The 21,714-nt window shown below is 41.7% G+C and overlaps 1 long non-coding RNA gene across 2 annotated transcripts in view; it reads right to left on the bottom strand.

The window, feature by feature from the left end:
- Window positions 1–3,221: 3,221 nt before the first annotated feature.
- The window catches only part of LOC141053643 (uncharacterized), a 67,843-nt gene continuing 49,350 nt past the window's right edge, over window positions 3,222–21,714 (bottom strand). The window contains exons 2-4 of one of the 2 annotated variants that reach the window (XR_012221246.1): window positions 8,969–9,069; window positions 4,113–4,624; window positions 3,222–3,414 (exon numbers count right to left, since the gene is read on the bottom strand). This is a non-coding gene — a long non-coding RNA (uncharacterized lncRNA). The remainder of the gene's footprint in view (window positions 3,415–4,112; window positions 4,625–8,968; window positions 9,070–21,714) is intronic. The other variant, XR_012221247.1, reaches the window with a different exon arrangement.

The raw sequence follows: 21,714 nt of genomic DNA on the forward strand, positions 1-21,714 counted from the left end.
TGCATGCTACATACATACTACATGCTACATACATACTACATGCATGCTACATACATACTACATGCTACATACATACCACATACATACTACATACATGCTACATATATACTACATGCATGCTACATACATACTACATATATACTACATGCATGCTACATACATACTACATGCTACATGCATGCTACATACATACTACATACATACTACATGCTACATACATACCACATATATACTACATACATACAATACATTCATACAATACATACATAGACATACAGTACATATAACATAGAGTAACATACTTACCAATACTTGTCACATTGTTCCCCGAAGCCATTGTCTTTCCGGAATAAATATTAACATAACAAACCACAAAAATACTCACCCACGATCCGAAGCAGTCCACGAGTGTGTCCCACGACGATCTTGGGTAGAGAACTGCAGCATCAGATGATGCTGCCGTTCTCTACGGGCTGCAGGAATCCAATGACGGAAGGTAGGTATCCTTCCGCACTGTATTCCTCCGCCACTTAAAAAAAAAAAGTCCCTAGTCTCACTTTATGCCATTGCTGTGTGGGAAATTCCCACACAGCAATGGCATAAAGTGAGACTAGGGACTTTTTTTTTTTTTAAGTGGCGGAGGAATACAGTGCGGAAGGATACCTACCTTCCGTCATTGGATTCCTGCAGCCCGTAGAGAACGGCAGCAACAGCTGATGCTGCAGTTCTCTACCCAAGATCGTCGTGGGACACACTCGTGGACTGCTTCGGATCGTGGGTGAGTATTTTTGTGGTTTGTTATGTTAATATTTATTCCGTAGACGACAATGGCTTCGGGGAACAATGTGACAAGTATTGGTAAGTATGTTACTCTATGTTATATGTACTGTATGTCTATGTATGTATTGTATGAATGTATTGTATGTATGTAGTATATATGTGGTATGTATGTAGCATGTAGTATGTATGTAGTATGTATGTAGCATGCATGTAGCATGCAGTATGTATGTAGCATGCATGTAGTATATATGTAGTATGTATGTAGCATGCATGTAGTATATATGTAGCATGTATGTGGTATGTATGTAGCATGTAGTATGTATGTAGCATGCATGTAGTATGTATGTAGCATGTATGTAGTATATATGTAGTATGTATGTAGTATGTATGTAGCATGTAGTATGTATGTAGCATGCATGTAGTATATATGTAGTATGTATGTAGCATGTAGTATGCAGTATGTATGTAGCATGCATGTAGTATATATGTAGTATGTATGTTGCATGTAGTATGAATGTAGCATGTATGTAGTATGTAGTATGAATGTAGCATGTATGTAGTATGCATGTTGTATGTATGTAGCATGTAATTTTTTTTTTTTTTTTTTTTTTTTTACATTTAACACATTAGCCGGATGATGGGACTACTACTGTCCCATCATTGGCTAATGTGTCAATCACTGTCATGGTAGCAGGCATCGCCCGATGGGACTTGTAGTCCCATCGGACGATGCCTGCACAGACCCCCGGAGCCTGCACAGACCACCGGCAGGCCGGCACAGCCCCCCGGCAGGCCGGCACAGCCCCCCGGCAGGCCGGCACAGCCCCCCGGAGCCTGCACAGTCCCCCGGCAGGCCGGCACAGCCCCCCGGCAGGCCGGCACAGCCCCCCGGAGCCTGCACAGACCACCGGCAGGCCGGCACAGACCACCGGAGCCTGCACAGACCCCCTGGCAGGCCGGCACAGCCCCCCGAAAGGCCCGTACAGACCCCAGAGAGGCTGTACAAGGGCAGGAAAGGGTTTTTCTTATTCCGATACCGGAAGTCCCATAGACTTGAATGGGACTTCCGGTATCGGAATCGGCGATACCGATACTTTTTTTAAAGATCGGCCGATACCATCCGATACGATACTTTGAAGTATCGGATGGTATCACTCAACTCTACTTGTGAGCTTTTGATCACTTGTACTACATACTGCAATACTTAATACAAAAAGAAAATCATGATCTCCTATGAAACCCAGGCACTGTCTCCTATTAACCTGCCATCATTTGATCACTTATTTTATATTTTCAGTATTGCAGTATATACTTCAGCAGAGGCAGTCAGAGATCCCTGTGCAAGTAATGTCCCTGGGCCTCCTCTTCCCCAATACTGGCAAAGTTACTCATGACACCCTTTGCTGACCATGAATTTTGCTTATGATTTGTGCTGCCCGTATGTATAGCATAGTGTTGGAAAGCGTTAAACACTTAAGAATGGGGCTTATTTTAGCCTTGAAGAATATTATGCATTTTTTTCTTTTTTGATTGTTTTCCAAAATCCCCTCGCTTGTGATCTAGTAATCTCTATTTATAGCTGGTATCTCAATTTATGTCATAAGTCTGCTTGTGGTGGAATCACTTTTACAAGTCAGATTTCCATTCTCACTGATAAAGTAGGGGCTTGAATGTGAATTACCCTCTGAGATGCCTATACGATTTAAAGGTTTGTCTGGGGAGTAAATGTTTTCCTTTTTATGCAAAATGATGGATGGAAGGGTTGATGGGTTGATGGATGGGTGGGTGGATGGATGGGTTGGTGGGTGGATGGATGGGTTGATGGGTAGATGGATGGCTGGGTGGATGGATGGGTTGGTGGGTGGATGGATGGGTTGATGGGTAGATGGATGGCTGGGTGGGTCCATGGGTAGGTGGATGGATGCTCAGGCAGTATTTTAGCCCATGTGTTTCAGGTATACTGTAGGTAATGAAAATCAAGGTCTCCTATAATGCCCAGCTGGCACTAGCTCTGTGTGGAGCAGGCTCAATTCCTGAACTCACTCTATACTGGCACTGCCATCCATGACAATGGTTGCCTAAATAGATGCCTACCATGACCCAGCAACTCAGATTAGCAATTAAGTGACTTACCATATAATATTGTGACATATGCAAAGATAACTGCATTTACTGTACAATTTGCCTTTAAATAAGAATCCTGTAGACAGAGAAAATTCTCTCTCACGCCGTAGTCCAGTCTGTAGGTCACTGATTGTGTTTTTGCCTTTCACACTACAGGACCTGGGTTTGAATCCCACCAAACACAAGCTACAAAAAAGGCTGTAAAATAAATATATAAAGGCTTCCTGTTAGCAAAATAATACAAAAACAGGGTGCTATTTCCTGTTAGAGAAGGCAGCTTCTTAATGCGATCTGAAATGGAGGCGCCAATGCACACGTGAACACAACCTTAAAGGGATTTATTGTCAAATATTAGCATTTAGTTTTTGCTTTATTACCTATTTAATTAATATACAGCAAACAAAAGACATTCATCAGAATTTGATTTTCTCCTTGAATTATTCAAGTATCCATCAAAGATGTGTCTGATGATGGTCAGCTTCTCATTCATATAGCTGCAGAGACTCTTGCCTGAAGGTGGAGAATAAGAGACACCATTATATACTGAACCACTATGTAGCAAAGCAAAACAAGATGTGGTAATTTGGACCACTGACAAGTTTTCAATATATTATGATAGGCATCCTATTAAACTACAGCAAGTCTTGCTGACGGGGCTAGCTGAGGGTTACTGTGGGAAAACAGCTCTATTGTAGGAGAAAATATAGTGAAGTACTGCAGCAAACTAGACTTTGAAATAGTTTCAAGAATCCTTTTTTTCTTGGCAGTGAAATGTTTACAGACATAGGATACAGCACAGAGCGGAGTTATGTGCGCAAGTTTCTCATCACAGGTTTTAAGTGCACAATATGCTCTTTTACATATTTAAGGCTTCCGTATTCATCTATGATTAAGTGCTTATAAATGTAGAATATTAATGCCGGATATTTCTTATTAATTAAATCATCATAAAGTTGAGTGCACCAAGTGAGAAAAGTTTGGTTTAAATATAAACAGTGCATATAAAAATTCTGCACACCTCTGCTAAAATACCAGGTTCTTGTTATGTAAAAAAAAAAATCATACCAAAAAAAGTCATTTCAGAACTTTTTTCACTTTCAATGCCATCTATGATCTTTGCTAATCCATTTGAAAACAAACTGAAACTTTTTTGGGTGAGAAAAGAAAATTAAAGAGCTAAAATTATGTAGTTGCATAAATATGCCCACCTTTAAACTAATACTTTGTTCAACCCTTTGAATTTATGACAGCATTTAGTCTTTTTGAGTAGGGGTCTATCGGTATGGTACAATCTTTTCACACTCATTCTTGCAGTAGCAGCACAAATCTGTCAGATTGTGAGGACATCTCCTGTGTACAGTCCTCTTCAGGACAACCCACAGATTTTCAATTGGCTTCAGGTCTGAGTTCTATCTGTACCATTCCAAAACTTTGGTCTTCTGGTGAAGCCATTCTTTTGTTGATTTGGATGTATGTGTATGCTCATTGTTGTCTCAAAGGTAAAATTCCTCTTCATCTTCAGCTTTTCAGCAGAGGTTTGATGGTTTCAATGCAAAATTGGCTGCTATTTGGAACTGTTCAGAATTTCCTCCAACCTTGACTTTGGCTTCCTTTCCTTTGAAATCCCATTTTTCAGGGCTTTAAACGGAAGCTCCTATGGAGCTACTGATGTACTGCCCAAATACAAAGTGAACCCATCCTTAGACAAACCATTCTCAACCTGTGGTATAGAGGATACATAAAGTTCAAGATATCATTATGTGTTACCATCAGTGGAGTGGGCAGTCACACTGTATAGTGGATTGCGAAAGTATTCATCCCTGTGCCTTGTAATGTATTTTGTTATATTATAACCTGTGTTTAAAGGTTTGATGTGTGTGATGCATCAGCACGAAATAGTCTAAGTTGGTGAAGTCAAGAGAGAAAAATATAGGCAGAAATTAAATGTATGGGATGAAATAACTAAAAATTGGCATGCGCATATGTTTTCACCACTTGTGCGATGGAGTCCTTAAAAATTTCTGGTGCAAGCAATTACCTTCATAAGTCACATGCTTAGTGAATAGAAGTCCACCTGTGTACAATTTAAATATCTTATGGTCTGTCAGTATATACAGTTAGGTCCATATATATTTAGACAGAGATAACATTTTTCTAATTTTGATTCTAGACATTACCACAATGAATTTTAAACAAAACAATTCAGATGCAGTTGAAGTTCAGACTTTGAGCTTTCATTTGAGGGTATCCACATTAAAATTGGATGAAGGGTTTAGAAGTTTCAGCTACTTAACATGTGCCACACTGTTTTTAAAGGAACCAAAAGTAATTGGACAGATTAAATAATTGTAAATAAAATGTTCATTTCTAGTACTTGGTTGAAAACCCTTTGTTGGCAATGACTGCCTGAAGTCTTGAACTCATGGACATCACCAGACACTGTTTTTCCACCTTTTTGATGCTCTGCCAGGCCTTCACTGCGGTGGTTTTCTGTTGCTGTTTGTTTGTGGGCCTTTCTGTTTGAAGTTTAGTCTTTAACAAGTGAAATGCATGCTCAATTGGGTTGAGATCAGGTGACTGACTTGGCCATTCAAGAATATTCCACTTCTGTGCTTTAATAAACTTCTTGGTTGCTTTGGCTTTATGTTTTGGGTCATTGTCCATCTATAATATGAAACGACGACCAATCAGTTTGGCTGCACTTGGTTGGATCTGAGCACACAGTATGTCTCTGAATACCTCAGAATTCATTCGGCTGCTTCTGTCCTGTGTCACATCAACAATAAAGACTAGTGACCCAGTGCCACTGGCAGCCATGCATGCCCAAGCCATCACACTGCCTCCACCGTGTTTTACAGATGATGTGGTATGCTTTGGATCATGAGCTGTACCACGCTTTCACCATACTTTTCTCTTTCCATCATTCTGGTAGAGGTTGGTCTTGGTTTCATCTGTCCAAAGAATGTTCTTCCAGAACTGTGCTGGCTTTTTTAGATGCTTTTTAGCAAAGTCCAGTCTAGCCTTTTTATTCTTGATGCTTATGAGTGGCTTGCACTGTGCAGTGAACCCTCTGTATTTACTTTCATGCAGTCTTCTCTTTATGGTAGATTTGGATAATGAAACGCCTACCTCCTGGAGAGTCTTGTTCACTTGGTTGGCTGCTGTGAAGGGGTTTCTCTTCACCATGGAGATTATTCTGCGATCATCCACCACTGTTGCCTTCCGTGGGCGCCCAGGTCTTTTTGCATTGATGAGTTCACCAGTGCTTCCTTTCTTTCTCAGGATGTACCAAACTGTAGATTTTGCAAATAAAGTCCGTGGAGCCTCATTTAAGAGTCTCAAACACGGGACTAGCCAGATCATCCTCCAAGGAAGGACCCAGTCAACGAGTGGCTCCTTTCGGAAACCACCATATTAAGTGGCCCTCTAAGTCAATATCCAGCTCTTATTTTATTTGCATATTCGTATTTCCCAGGGAGCAATGCACCTAGGATTTCACTGATTGAGCGCCTTTGCCGGCTGCCGCAGTGTTTTCTTTGACTGGTCTCCCTGAGGTCAGTGATTGTTTCGTGATGTTGGTCTACTAGGCATTGCTCCCACCTAGCCAGAATCCTACTCCACACTAATGAGGGGCAACACCCCGAAACAGCTGTCTGTGGATGGATACCTGGCCTTGGTATTTCCCTTGTCATATCTGTAAACTCGTAAAGAGCTGGATATTGACTTAAAGGGCCACTTAATATGGTGGTAATGGTGGTTTCCTAAGAAGCCACTCCTTGGCTGGATCCTTCCCTGGAGGAAGATCTGTCTAGTCCCGTGTTTGAGACTCTTAAATGAGCCTCCACGGACTTTATTTGCATATTCGTATTTCCCAGGGAGCAATGCACCTAGGATTTCACTGATTGAGCGCCTTTGTCGGCTGCCGCAGTGTTTTCTTTGACTGGTCTCCCTGAGGTCAGTGACTGTTTCGTGAAACTGTAGATTTTGCCACTCCTAATGTTGTAGCAATTTATCGGATGGGTTTCTTCTGTTTCTGCAGCTTAAGGATGGCTTGTTTCACCTGCATGGAGAGGTCCTTTGACGGCATGTTTCCTTCACAGCAAAACCTTCCGAAAGGAAGCACCACACCTCAAATCAACTCCAGGCCTATTATTTGCTTAATTGAGAATGACATAACGAAGGGATTGCCCACATCTGTCCATGAAATAGCCTTGGAGTCAATTGTCCAATACTTTTGGTCCCTTTAAAAACAGGGTGGCACATGTTAAGGAGCGGAAACTCCTAAACCCTTCATGTAATTTTAATGTGGATACCCTCAAATGAAAGCTGAAAGTCTGAACTTCAACTGCATCTGAATTGTTTTGTTTAAAAGTCATTGTGGTAATGTCTAGAACCAAAATTAGAAAAATGTTGTCTCTGTCCAAATATATATGGACCTAACTGTACACACCTTTTCTGAAAGACCACAGAAGCTGCAACCCCATTAAAAAGAAGTACCACTAACCAAACAACACTATAAAGACCAAAAAGATCTCCAAACACGTCAGGGACAACATTGTTGAGAAGTACAAGTAAGGGGTGGGTTATAAAAAAAACCCTATCTCTTCTGAGCCCCAGGAACACCATCAAATCCATTACCATCAAATGGAAAGAACATGGTGCCACAACAAACCTGCCAAGAAAGGGCCTACCATCAAAACTGTCAGTGCGGGCAAGGAGGGCATTAATCAGTGAGGCAGCACAGGAACCAAAGGTAACCCTGAAAGAGCTGCAGAGTTCCCAAGCCGAGACTGGAATATCTGTCCATATGACCACAATAAGCTGTACACTTCATAGATGTGACCTTTATGGAAGATTGGGCAGAAAAAAAGCCTTTACTTACACACAAAAATTGTAAGGTTCGTTTTGTTTTGAGTTTGCCAAAAGACATGTGGAGAACTCCCCAAATGCATGATGGAAGGTTCAGTGGTCACATGAGACCAAAATTTTACATTTTGGCCACCAAGGTAAAGGATAGATCAACATAGTTCATCATTCAAAGCATACCATCCCCACAGTGAAACATGGTGGTGGAAACATCATGCTGTGGGGTGTTTTTCGGCAGCAAGAACATGGAAAATGGTCCAAGTTGAGGGGAAGATGGATGGTGTAACACTCAAGTGTAGGGGGAAATGTGTAATTGTTTTGGAGTGGCCTAGTCAAAGCTCAAGCCCGGACCTTAATCCAATTGAGAATCTGTGGTTAGACTTGAAGATTGCTGTTCACCAGAGGAAACAATCTAACTTGAAAGAGCTGGAACAGTTTTGCTTTGAGAAATGGGCAAAAATCCCAGTGACAACATGTGGAAAGCTCATAAAGACTTATCCAAAGTGACTTGCAAAGGAGGTTCTACAAAGTACAGATTTTAGGGGGGTGAATAGTTATGCACAATGAAGTTTTCAGCAATTTTCTCCTATTTGTTTTTGCTTCACAAAAAAAGAAAACTAAATGTTCACAGCTGTAGGCATGTTCTTTGCGTGAACTGATGTACACCCTCAAAAAACACTCAGTGAAATTCTAGTTTGTGAGGTAGCAAAACACAAGAAATGCCAAGTTGGGAGGGGTGAATACTTTTGCAAGCCACTGTATGTCTGCCATGCAGCCTGTTGCACTGAAAGGCATTGGCAGCTAGCTACAATGAGGTTTATGACATAATAAATAAAAAAATATGTCCACAGCTTAAACAGATATGTATTAATTGGCTTAAAAAATATCTTTTGAAACTTATATAGTGGGGTGAATTTTTGGTGCTTGATACAGTGGCATTCCTAGCATAAATTTACAGATGGCTGCTGCAACATTAGCAGTACACATATGACATTTAGGATAACAAGGGGCATTTGAAAAAGAATATCCTGCTGGGTTACATTTTCACACACTTGCCATCATTGGGTGTGAATCTGATGATAAATTCCTTTCACCTTACAAAGGGTGCTTCAAAATTTATAGACTTAAAGTAAAAAAAAATGCTATAACAATAAAGTTTTTTTTATGTTGTTGAAGAAGAGCATGAGATATACCTCACCTTTATTTTCCTTTGAACATCCACTTGTAAACCCAAGGCAATTAAGACTGTTTTTCACTTTTCTGATCCCAAATGCCGTTTTTTATTCACTTGTTCAACGGCTTAAAAAAATAAGAAATGTGTTAATTTTTTATATGCAAGGAAGAAACTGTGAAGAACTTAAGTGATTACTTAAGAAAATAGAAAAAAAAATCACATATAATGAATACCATCAAATAAAGGTGATTCGCTGAATTTGGCTGATTTCCGTTTGCTTGCAAATTATTTGCGCACCTCTTACTAAATGGGTGCAATTTGTAAAACCTTGAACTATATCTGTTATGAAGCCTCTTTACTTCATAATTACAGAACAAGCTCCACTTTTTCATGCAATTGAGTCAAATTGTTAATGCAAGTTCCTTCAATCTCAGTAAATGTATTTCATAAAAACAACTCCAAATGTTCAAATTGCATCAATTTAATGTTTGCAGGTCTCCAAACGTCTTGTAATTATCCCCACATACAACCAGCCATCTTGAAATACTGTCTACTAGTTTTCTTAGGAAGAGTTGACTTTTTGATCCAATTTTTTGCAAGTATTAATGCCAAATAGAGATGAGCAAATACATTTGAGTAGAATTGAATACTACCCAAAACATTTTGTAATTCGCTTCCGTGTGGATTCAGCAAAATGGCCGCTGGACACCATTTTTCTGAACCATAAATGGCAGTCAAAAGGTTAAAAAAGGAAAAAAAAATTCCTATACTCGTCTCACTTCTACGACCCTACTTGTCCTCATCACATCTTCATATCACCGCCCTTGTGCTGAAAACTATGGGCATCCTCACCGTGGGCCAGGACTTTCAGGTCTGATGAGATCCAGAACTGTTTTGTGCATGTGCGCATAAGTTAACAACGCTGTGAGCTTTTGCGTGCTTAAGTAGATCCCACCTGGGCTTCATCAGCTCAGGAAGTCCAGTGATTTCAGTATGAGAGGCGGTTGTCAGAACATGCAGCGAGAACTGGGTGGATGTCAGTGAGGAGCAGAGGTGCCGAAGACATGAAAAATAAGGTAAGTATAAGGATTTTTTAATATTTTTTACATCTTACATTTATTATGCTCCAGAGCCTGGAGAAACCCCAGTGCATAATAAGGGATAAACAATGATGGAGAAAAACTTCTATGTGAAAAGAATCTCTTAAGAAAAGTTGTGCGAATTTGAATTTTGCCTCCTCTCTAAAGTCAAATAATCTTGATATAAAATGTTTCAGCCAATGCTGTATACTGAGTGCACCACAATGCACTTTGATCTGGGACTTGTATCTCGGATCTTTATTGTATTGTCTCAAAAGTACTAGCTAGACTTTTTCAAAAAAGAGGTTTTTGCTTTCAAAAGTTTCCTAAACTTACTGTAACTGCTAGATTGTTGGCAGCTGGTTCTATCTTAAGGAAGCATTTCATCAAAAATGTTATCCTCTTGATATATTGCAATCATCATATTATATATTGCTGTGTACTTTCAATTACTCATTTTGCCTTTCTATCCAGTTAATTCTTTTCTTTTCCATTAGATCTATGACATCATGTGACTGAAAATAGACTAGCTGAATCCCCTTTGTTTTTTTGTTGAAGCAGGAGTTCTCTTTTCCCTGCATGAGTCATCACTGCAAAAGTCCTTGGCATGGGGAGGAGCAGAGAAACTGGGTCAGGAGTTGAAGAGGAGGAAAAAGAAAAGAGAAAAATTAACTGGGTAGAAAGGCAAAGTGAGTAATTGTAAGTTCACAGTGCTATATAATATGATGATTATGTCACTTTTATGGTAACCAAAAAGTGTGAAAAATTGGTACCACACAATGGTATATCAATTATAAAATCTCATCCTTTATTATAACATTAAAAGTACAAAAGAAAGGTGCTAGACAAGGATATAGAGGGACTAACAATCCATAGGAAATCCCACTACAGTAATACAACTAATGTCATTGACACAAAAAACACCCACACAATGTATATATTCATCGTGAGGTGAAAGCTGTGCAAAACGCGCGTCGGGGCAGAGGGACATCAGGGGATCTCCGCCAGCTGACACTGGTATGTACCAGATACTATTGGCCACACCCCCCATACTATTTACATGTATTGCGCTGTCAGGAGAATATATAGGAAGATAGCTGCATACCAGACAGTTTTTAATTAATGTATACCCGTGGTGGTTAATTGCATCATAAAGGGACATTGTGGGTGTTTGCTTTCCGTGTATCATTAACGCTGTTATGTTACTGCGTATTTACATTGTGTGGGTGTTTTTTGTGTCAATGACATTAGTTCTATTGCTGTAATGGGATTTCCTATGGATTGTTAGTTCCTCTTTATCCTTGTCCTGCACCTTTCTTTTGTACTTTGTTTTAATGTTATAATAAAGGATGAGATTTTATCATTGATATACCATTGTGTGGTACCAATTTTTCACACTTTCTTGTTACCATAAAAGTGACAGGGATGTTCTGTGGTATATCACCCGGTATAGGGGATAAGGAAAACATTTGGGCAAATTTTTGTGATTATAATATGATGATTGCAAAATATTAAGTGGATGAAAAAATTTGATGGGAGTGCGTCTTTAACAAAAACTCCCTGTACTACCTTAAAATTAGTTTTATACTTTTAGAAAAGTGGTCCCCAAAAGATATCAGATACTAGTGAAATAATACAGATAGTACTACAGTGACATGTAAAGGTTTGGGCACCCCTGATCAATATTACTGTTACTGTCAATAGTTAAGAAAGTTGAAGATGAAGTGATCTCTAAAAGGCCTAAAGGAAAAAAAATATTGTCATTTTTAAAATTACACAAAAAGGACGGGCGTGGCTATGTAGCTGAAGAGAGAGGACTCATGTTGGGAGAGCTCCTGAGAATCCTGTCTTATCCTGGAATCTAGACCTTATTACTACATTATATCTGGAGCTGCCTGGACCCCCCTGGATATCGGGATCCTCCTGGACCTCCCGCAGGAGGACGTTGAGCGGCTCTGATGTGCTAGAGGCCGGGACGGGCGGATGGACCTGCACGAGGCAGCGGCCATCTTAGACGCGCACTCTGTCAGTGAGAGCTGCAGCGTCGGCCCATACCGCTGCAGCGCTACTCGGGCAGTGAATACACACGCTGAAGACTACAGGGGACGCGTGGTGAGTGCCCTGAAAGATTGGGCCCTGTGTTCTCCCCCCTCCATTGATAAACTCACTATACCCGCTGGCTCCATTACTGTGGGAGCCTCTGAACTCCCCCCACTGCTGCTGTCTCTGTGGGCCCCCCCTTTCTTTTCCCCCCTCTGGCTATAAGGAGCCCTATTGACTCGCTACTGGTCACTGTCCTCAGAATTTAACGTGGCCCCTTTGTGTGTCCTGGGCTATAATCATCTATTAATAGCCCTGCTGTGTTCACCATCTGGAGTGGGGAATTTCCAGAGCATATACCTCTAGCTATCTTACTCTGTCATATTGCCACAGACCAAGAGTCGATTTAAGGGGTTAGGAGCAGCAGAAAAACTAAAAGCGTTTGCCAGACCTTATCCCTCTGAAAGTGCACCATCTCTCAGAAATAATCCCTCTCAAGTTCAGCGTAAAAATCGTCCCTCTGAGGGTGAGGAGGAGACAGAGCAGGAAGAACTGACCCTCAAACAGGCGTCCGAACAGTTAATGCAAGCTATCTCCCTAACCAGGACATCCTTGACTGAGAAAATAGAGGACGTTTACACCGAGGTGGGGAGACTCCGTCAAGATATGCAAGCCATGAGGGGACGCATCACGGAAGTGGAGGCTAGAGTGTCCCAGGTAGAGGACACCATTACACCTATGGAGGCCAAGTTAACAAACGTGACGGGCTCTATGAATGCCTGGAAGCAGAAGGCGTACAATCTGGAGAACAGAATGCGTAGGAATAATATCCGTATCATTGGTCTGCCGGAACGCTCGGAAGGTCAACATCCTGAGCAGTTTCTGGAGGGCTGGCTTAAGACCTCTCTGGGAGATGAATTCTCTTCAGTATTCTCTGTTAAAAGGGCTCATAGGGTCCCTACAAAACCCCTTCCTCCGGGAGTCCCACCTAGACCTTTCCTGGCATGTATCCTTAACCGTAAAGACAGAGATACCATTCTGCGTCTTGCACGGCAAAAAAGTCCCATCAAGTTCGATAATGCCGTGACCTCAATCTTCCTGGACTTTTCCATGGAACTTCAGAAGCAACGAGCACAATTCATCGAAATCAAGAAACGTCTCAGGGAAAGAAACATTATATATTCAATGATATATCCGGCCCGGCTCCGAGTTGCTCGGCACCTCCGTGTTTTTTACGGATCCAGCGGAGGCGACTGAATGGCTGCAGTCCCATAAGGGATCCCCTGCAAAAGAATCCTAATATACCGGCTGTTAATTTGCATCCTTTCAACTAAAGGTCTGATTGGAGCTTTCCCGGCGAGTATCCAGTTACCAACAATACCAGACAATGTGCTCAGTGAAGGTATCCCCTTATTTGCTTTTTGATAGGGGTGTGGGACGCTGCTCCTATATTATTAGGTTCTTATTTAGTTTCCTCTTTTTCAAAAGTTTTAGTTTTTATTGTTATTTAGGTAAAAGTCGTAGCCAATGGCAATTATCTGTTATTTGTGTGATATCTCTAAATTCTGCTCGGACACCAATATGCAACATATCCGGATAGGTGGGAATGGATTCTGAATTATCATGTATGACCTGGAATGTGAGGGGTATAAAAATAAGGTGTTCTCACAAATTAGACAATATCATCCTCACATTGTGGCTTTGGTTGAGACACACCTGACCAGAGACACAGTTCGGTGTGTGCAAAAACCGTGGGTACAATGGTTTATTCATGCATTTCATACCAACTATTCAAGGGGGGCTTCACTATTAATTCATAAAGATGTTAGGTGGGAAGCCAGAGAGGCCCGGAAAGAGCCTGAGGGGCATTTTGTGTTTGTACACACACTGATCAATTATAGGAAATATGTTATTCTGTGTATTTATAACCCCCCCAACCAATATGCCAATTCTCCAGAAGGCATTGAGTTTTATCCTGAACTATCCAGATGCAGATGTCATTTGCATGAGGGATTTTAATTTATTCATGAACAATCATCTTGATAAGCTGAGACTGGGTGATGGTATACTGAGTGGGACCCCACCGCCGGCTGCATCCCAACTGTCACAATTCATGGAGGGTAACGGATGGCTCGATCTATGGAGAATGCGCCACCCTGAGACGAGGGAATATACTGTCACGATCCAATTCTTGGAGTAGTGTCAGCTTCTGGATTAACGCATGTAAACCTTTTTTTTCCTTCAAGCCTTTGGCTTAAGGTTAGTTTTGCCCCCGGTGGCCACGGGTGTCATTGCATACTAATAGTTGCTTTGGTTACCTTTTGCCCCCCGGTGGCCACAAGTGTCATTGCACTTGATGTTTTCTTTGCTTTGCCTTTTGCCCCCGGTGGTCACTGGGGTTATAGCAGCTTTTTGGCCCCTGATCATTTGACCATTCCCTTTTCCTATATAGGGTCACATGGTCTATGAGCAGGGGCTGGTGATAGCGTCCTTTTGGGATTCCAACCACGATGAAGGGAGCAGTTGGCTGAGGTGTGAAGCCACTGCAGAAACCTGGTGAAGTTAGCAGCTGGCTTGAAGGTGCTGCAGCAGAGCAAGATAAGTGTTTTTGGTATTTCCCCTGTTTGTATTTTTCCCTGGTGTGTATTAGTACAGTGGTGGGGCCAGTGCCTGCACCACCCAGCTCCCTAGCAAGGGATAGGTGTAGGGTATGCTAGGGTGACAGGTATCCAGCTCGGCGACAGGTGAGGAGCCTGTATAGGGAACGTTAGGAGTGTGAGGGACACTGACTCAGGGGAGTGCAGGAGGTCTCCACATCCCCGTTCCCTATCGCAGGGCCAACCATTGTAACTGTTTCCCCTTCCCACATGTCTTGTTTTTTCAGTTACCGGCCTGCGGGTCGTGTCACACAGGACAGTTACACATGCCAGTTTTGTTGTTTTAGTTACTGACCTGCGGGTCATGTCACACAGGACGGGTCCACGTGACATATACTTGCCATTCATCCACTAAGCGCTCCTTGTCTCGCATAGATTATATCTTTGGATCCAGCAGTCTGGCAATGAGGGTGGATAATATTGAACATGGCAGTAGGGGGATTTCAGATCATAGTGCGGTCATTCTTAAACTTAAATACGGACCATTAAATAATAGGATAACGTGGAAATTGAACCCTTTCTGGCTGAAGCTGGTGAAATCCCCCGATAGAACGATTGATCAGTTGCGTTGCTTTGTCTTGTCCCACCCTGAACCCCGGAATATCAACTTATTTTGGGATAACCTTAAGGCATACCTGAGAGGTTGTTTATCCTCTATGATTTCTTACATTAAATGAGTGACATCGGGGGAGGGTGGCGAGATGGAGCGGCATTTGAAAGATTTGGAGGCTGCCTACATATCTGAGCAGACTAATAACAATAGGATGGAGTAGTTGACCGCTCAGAGATTATATACTCAACAACATATTGACACTAAATCCAAACGTAAATTATTTTTTGCTCGCTGATCTTATTTATCGAGCTGGTGAATCAGGCAAGTAAATTCTTAGCTTACTTGGTGCGTCAACATAATACAACTAATACAATATTACAGGTTCGCAACCCGGATGGTACCTTGGTTTCTTCAACTGAAGAAATGCTGAGCTGCTTTTATGATTATTATAGTTCATTGTACAACTCTAAAACTGATGTTGATAACCAGGGGGTGTCTAGACTACCTGTCAGATAGTTTCCCACATTAAGTTCTTCCTAGCGGGCCTTTATGGATGCTGAATTTACTTTGAAAGAGATAGAGGAAGCCATGAAAGATATGGCCTCTGGTAAAGCCCCTGGACTGGATAGGTTTCCTATCAAACTGTACAGGAAATGCCGGGAGATATTGGCACCACTTCTGTTAATGGTGTTTTGGGGGATTTGGGAGGGGGAATCCATGCCGGAATCCTTCTACGAGGCTAATATAATAGTGCTTAAAAAGGAGCGGAAGGACCCTTTAGATTGTGGATCTTATCGGCCCATATCGTTAGTAAATGTGGACTATAAGATTTTTAGGAAAATCTTGGCCACCAGGTTGAACTCAGTCATATTAGATCTCATACACCCTGACCAAACCGGTTTTATGCCTGGTAAGAGTACTTCCATCAATATTAGGCGAGTCCTGTCGGTGGTCCAATATAGCTCCCTGGTACCGGACAATGAATGGGCATTGGCATCGTTGGATGCGGCCAAGGCTTTTGATTCTCTTGAGTGGCCTTTCCTTCATGCATGTTTACAGAGATATGGCTTTGGTGACAGATTTCTAAAATGGGTTAATATATTATATATGAAGCCTAAAGCCCGGGTCATTGTAAATAGTTCCATATCTGAGCCCTTTTCACTACACAGGGGAACCCATCAGGGGTATCCCCTTTCCCCGGCCCTTTTTGCTCTTACGATTGAGGCATTGGCACTTCGTATAAGATCTTCCCCTAATATCGTGGGTATAGAAATAGCGGATCGGACAGACACCATAGGCCTATATGCTGATGATATGGTAATATTTATGGGTAGAGCGGAGGAAACACTGACAAGAGTGATCACCACTATACAGTGGGGCAAAAAAGTATTTAGTCAGTCAGCAATAGTGCAAGTTCCACCACTTAAAAAGATGAGAGGCGTCTGTAATTTACATCATAGGTAGACCTCAACTATGGGAGACAAACTGAGAAAAAAAAATCCAGAAAATCACATTGTCTGTTTTTTTTTCATTTTATTTGCATATTATGGTGGAAAATAAGTATTTGGTCAGAAACAAGCAATCAAGATTTCTGGCTCTCACAGACCTGTAACTTCTTCTTTAAGAGTCTCCTCTTTCCTCCACTCATTATCTGTAGTAATGGCACCTGTTTAAACTTGTTATCAGTATAAAAAGACACCTGTGCACACCCTCAAACAGTCTGACTCCAAACTCCACTATGGTGAAGACCAAAGAGCTGTCAAAGGACACCAGAAACAAAATTGTAGCCCTGCACCAGGCTGGGAAGACTGAATCTGCAATAGCCAACCAGCTTGGAGTGAAGAAATCAACTGTGGGAGCAATAATTAGAAAATGGAAGACATACAAGACCACTGATAATCTCCCTCGATCTGGTGCTCCACGCAAAATCCCACCCCGTGGGGTCAGAATGATCACAAGAACGGTGAGCAAAAATCCCAGAACCACGCGGGGGGACCTAGTGAATGAACTGCAGAGAGCTGGGACCAATGTAACAAGGCCTACCATAAGTAACACACTACGCCACCATGGACTCAGATCATGCAGTGCCAGACGTGTCCCACTGCTTAAGCCTGTACATGTCCGGGCCCGTCTGAAGTTTGCTAGAGAGCATTTGGATGATCCAGAGGAGTTTTGGGAGAATGTCCTATGGTCTGATGAAACCAAACTGGAACTGTTTGGTAGAAACACAACTTGTCGTGTTTGGAGGAAAAAGAATACTGAGTTGCATCCATCAAACACCATACCTACTGTAAAGCATGGTGGTGGAAACATCATGCTTTGGGGCTGTTTCTCTGCAAAGGGGCCAGGACGACTGATCCGGGTACATGAAAGAATGAATGGGGCCATGTATCGTGAGATTTTGAGTGCAAACCTCCTTCCATCAGCAAGGGCATTGAAGATGAAACGTGGCTGGGTCTTTCAACATGACAATGATCCAAAGCACACCGCCAGGGCAACGAAGGAGTGACTTCGTAAGAAGCATTTCAAGGTCCTGGAGTGGCCTAGCCAATCTCCAGATCTCAACCCTATAGAAAACCTTTGGAGGGAGTTGAAAGTCCGTGTTGCCAAGCGAAAAGCCAAAAACATCACTGCTCTAGAGGAGATCTGCATGGAGGAATGGGCCAACATACCAACAACAGTGTGTGGCAACCTTGTGAAGACTTACAGAAAACGTTTGACCTCTGTCATTGCCAACAAAGGATATATCACAAATTATTGAGATGAAATTTTGTTTCTGACCAAATACTTATTTTCCACCATAATATGCAAATAAAATGAAAAAAAAAACAGACAATGTGATTTTCTGGATTTTTTTTCTCAGTTTGTCCCATAGTTAAGGTCTACCTATGATGTAAATTACAGACGCCTCTCATCTTTTTAAGTGGTGGAACTTGCACTATTGCTGACTGACTAAATACTTTTTTGCCCCACTGTAAATAAATTCAGTAAATATTCTGGCCAGTATATAAATTGGGAGAAATCTGCCCTGATGCCTCTCTCCCATGCCCCAATGCCACGGCTTGAGACTCTCTCCTCATTACCTATTGTACCCAGTTTTAAATATCTAGGTGTCTATATCTCTCAAGACAGTACGCTTAATTTGCAACTTAACATACATCCATTGCTGGAGATGGTCAAAGTCAAATTCACAAATTGGAGTAAACTCCTGCTGTCCGTAGCCGGACGTATCAACTTAATTAAAATGATGTTACTCCCTAAGCTCAGCTATTCTCTTCAACACAGTGCTGTGGTGGTGCCCAGATCCTTCTTTGCGAACCTAAACTCCCAGATTACATCTTTTATATGGGGAAAAACCAGGCCTAAACTCAAACTATTCACTCTGCAAAAACCTAAAAAGGGGGGGGGGGGGCAGCGTTACCGGATTTTTTCTCTATTATCTGGCTGGACAGGCCAGAGCTATAAGTAATTGGATGCCTGGTAATCACCTCCCTAATTCTGAAAATCATCTGCTTCATGCCGCACGAGCCAATTGCCCATTGGGTTTTTTGGAATTGGAAAAAATAAATGTCCCCCGTTTGTTACCCCTATTTCGCCTGGCACGCTCAGTGTGGAAACAGATTAAAAGGGTGATTGGATTTAGAGATATTATAGCTGAAATGCCCCTATGGAATAATGGTTACCTTCCGGCATTACTTGAACACCTGTCTGCCGAATTCTGGACTCAATACAATGCTTCTACGATAGGTGATCTATATGATCACAGAACTCTAATCTTTTGAACAATTACAGGTTAAATGCAATGTCCCGAGATCCCAGTTCTTCCGTTATTTACAATTAAGGTCAGCCTTTCAATCACACATGAGATGTGTAGGTGCAGGCAGTGCTATCTCGTCTTTACCCTTGATAGGAATCCTTAAATCACAGGGTCCCCAGGGTCTCATCTCCTCACTATACACATACATGCTGTCAGTAGAGACAGAATCCACCATAGATTCGGTTAAAGGGAAATGAGAAAGGCTCAACCCTGATGCACAGGAAGAGTGAGAGGAAATTTCGAAGTCTCCAATCAGGGTATCTCCGTCTGTTAACAACAGGATGATACAATTATATATTATAAATCAATCGTATTTGACTCCGACTCGACTCTTTAAGATGAGCCGATACCAATCATCAGAATGTTTAAGATGCCATTCAGCAGATGCAGACTTTATCCATGTGATCTGGCAGTGTCCTATCATTGCACAATATTGGAAGGAGGTGACATCATTATTAACATCCCTGGTACAAGTTCCCGTTCCCCTTGAGCCACTGGTCTGGTTGTTTGGGGTGTGGGATGAGGAGACATGGGGTCAATATGCTGGGATTTTCTTACGGGAGACGTAAGGTACTGGCACTACAGTGGATGGGAGGCTCATCTCCCTCTCTTGGGATCTGGATCAATTTAGTGAACTCGATCATCCCATATGAGCGCACGCTGTATCAAAACAGAGGATGCCCGGGCAAATTTGAGAAGATTTGGGAGAGGTGGAACTCCTCTCACCTTACTTTGTAGAGTGGAGATATCATGTAATAAATAGCTAGTTGAGTGGAATTAGGCTGCGAAATAGTTGTTGTTTTTTGTAGATGTAGGTACGGTTCAGAAGTTAGATAGGTTTCATCACTTGTGTAATAACATAAGACCAGTGTGATTTAATTGACAAAATGTTTTATTCTGTATACAACTGGTATGCACATTTTGCTTTGCATTTGATGTCATCTGAAACATATATATCTTATACAGTATTTAACACCATGTACAAGTATGTATGCTGTATACTCTGTTTACGGTTTAATAAACTAATTAAAAAAAATTACATAAAAGGAAAATAGGCCAATACTAAACTTTGGGCACCCTTGTAGATATGTGTGCTCAGATAACTTTGACCAAGGTTTCAGACCTTAGTTAGCCGATTAGGGATATAGCTTGTTCACCATCATCATTAGGAAAAGCCAGGTGATGCAGATTTCTCAGCTTCATAAAAACCCAGTTTCCTCTAACCTTGTGCCAAAAACAGCTGCCATCGGTTCTTCTAAACAGCTGCCTACCACTCTGAAAATGAAAATAGTGGAGGTCCATAAAGTAGGATAAGGCTATAAGAAGATAGAAAAGCATTTTCATGTTGCCACTTACTCAGTTCGGAATGTAATTAAGAAATGGCAGACAGGAGGAATGGAGGTAAAGATAAGGTCTGGAACACCAAGCAAAATTTCAGTGAGAGCTACTCAAGGATAGCTAGAAAGGCAAATCAGAACCCTCGCTTGACAACAAAAGACATTTAAAAAGATTTAGGAGACTCTGGAGTTGTGATATATTGTTCTACTGTTCAGAGACACCTGCATAAATATGGCCTTCATGGAAAAGTCATCAGAAGAAACTTCTCCTGCGTCCTCACCATAAAATTTAGAGTCAGAAATATTCAAAAGAATATCTAAACAAGCCTGATGCATTTTGGAAAAAAGTCCTGTGGACTGATGAGGTTTAAATAGAACCCTTTGGCCACAATAATCAAAGGTACAGTGGGGCAAAAAAGTATTTAGTCAGTCAGCAATAGTGCAAGTTCCACCACTTAAAAAGATGAGAGGCGTCTGTAATTTACATCATAGGTAGACCTCAACTATGGGAGACAAACTGAGAAAAAAAAATCCAGAAAATCACATTGTCTGTTTTTTTTTTCATTTTATTTGCATATTATGGTGGAAAATAAGTATTTGGTCAGAAACAAAATTTCATCTCAATACTTTGTGATATATCCTTTGTTGGCAATGACAGAGGTCAAACGTTTTCTGTAAGTCTTCACAAGGTTGCCACACACTGTTGTTGGTATGTTGGCCCATTCCTCCATGCAGATCTCCTCTAGAGCAGTGATGTTTTTGGCTTTTTGCTTGGCAACACGGATTTTCAACTCCCTCCAAAGGTTTTCTATAGGGTTGAGATCTGGAGATTGGCTAGGCCACTCCAGGACCTTGAAATGCTTCTTACGAAGCCACTCCTTCGTTGCCCTGGCGGTGTGCTTTGGATCATTGTCATGTTGAAAGACCCAGCCACATTTCATCTTCAATGCCCTTGCTGATGGAAGGAGGTTTGCACTCAAAATCTCACGATACATGGCCCCATTCATTCTTTCATGTACCCGGATCAGTCGTCCTGGCCCCTTTGCAGAGAAACAGCCCCAAAGCATGATGTTTCCACCACCATGCTTTACAGTAGGCATGGTGTTTGATGGATGCAACTCAGTATTCTTTTTCCTCCAAACACGACAAGTTGTGTTTCTACCAAACAGTTCCAGTTTGGTTTCATCAGACCATAGGACATTCTCCCAAAACTCCTCTGGATCATCCAAATGCTCTCTAGCAAACTTCAGACGGGCCCGGACATGTACAGGCTTAAGCAGTGGGACA

Source organism: Dendrobates tinctorius, unplaced genomic scaffold (genome assembly GCF_039654945.1).
Source record: "Dendrobates tinctorius isolate UK_male_01 unplaced genomic scaffold, ASM3965494v1 ptg000166l, whole genome shotgun sequence".
Taxonomy (NCBI): Eukaryota; Metazoa; Chordata; class Amphibia; order Anura; family Dendrobatidae; genus Dendrobates; species Dendrobates tinctorius.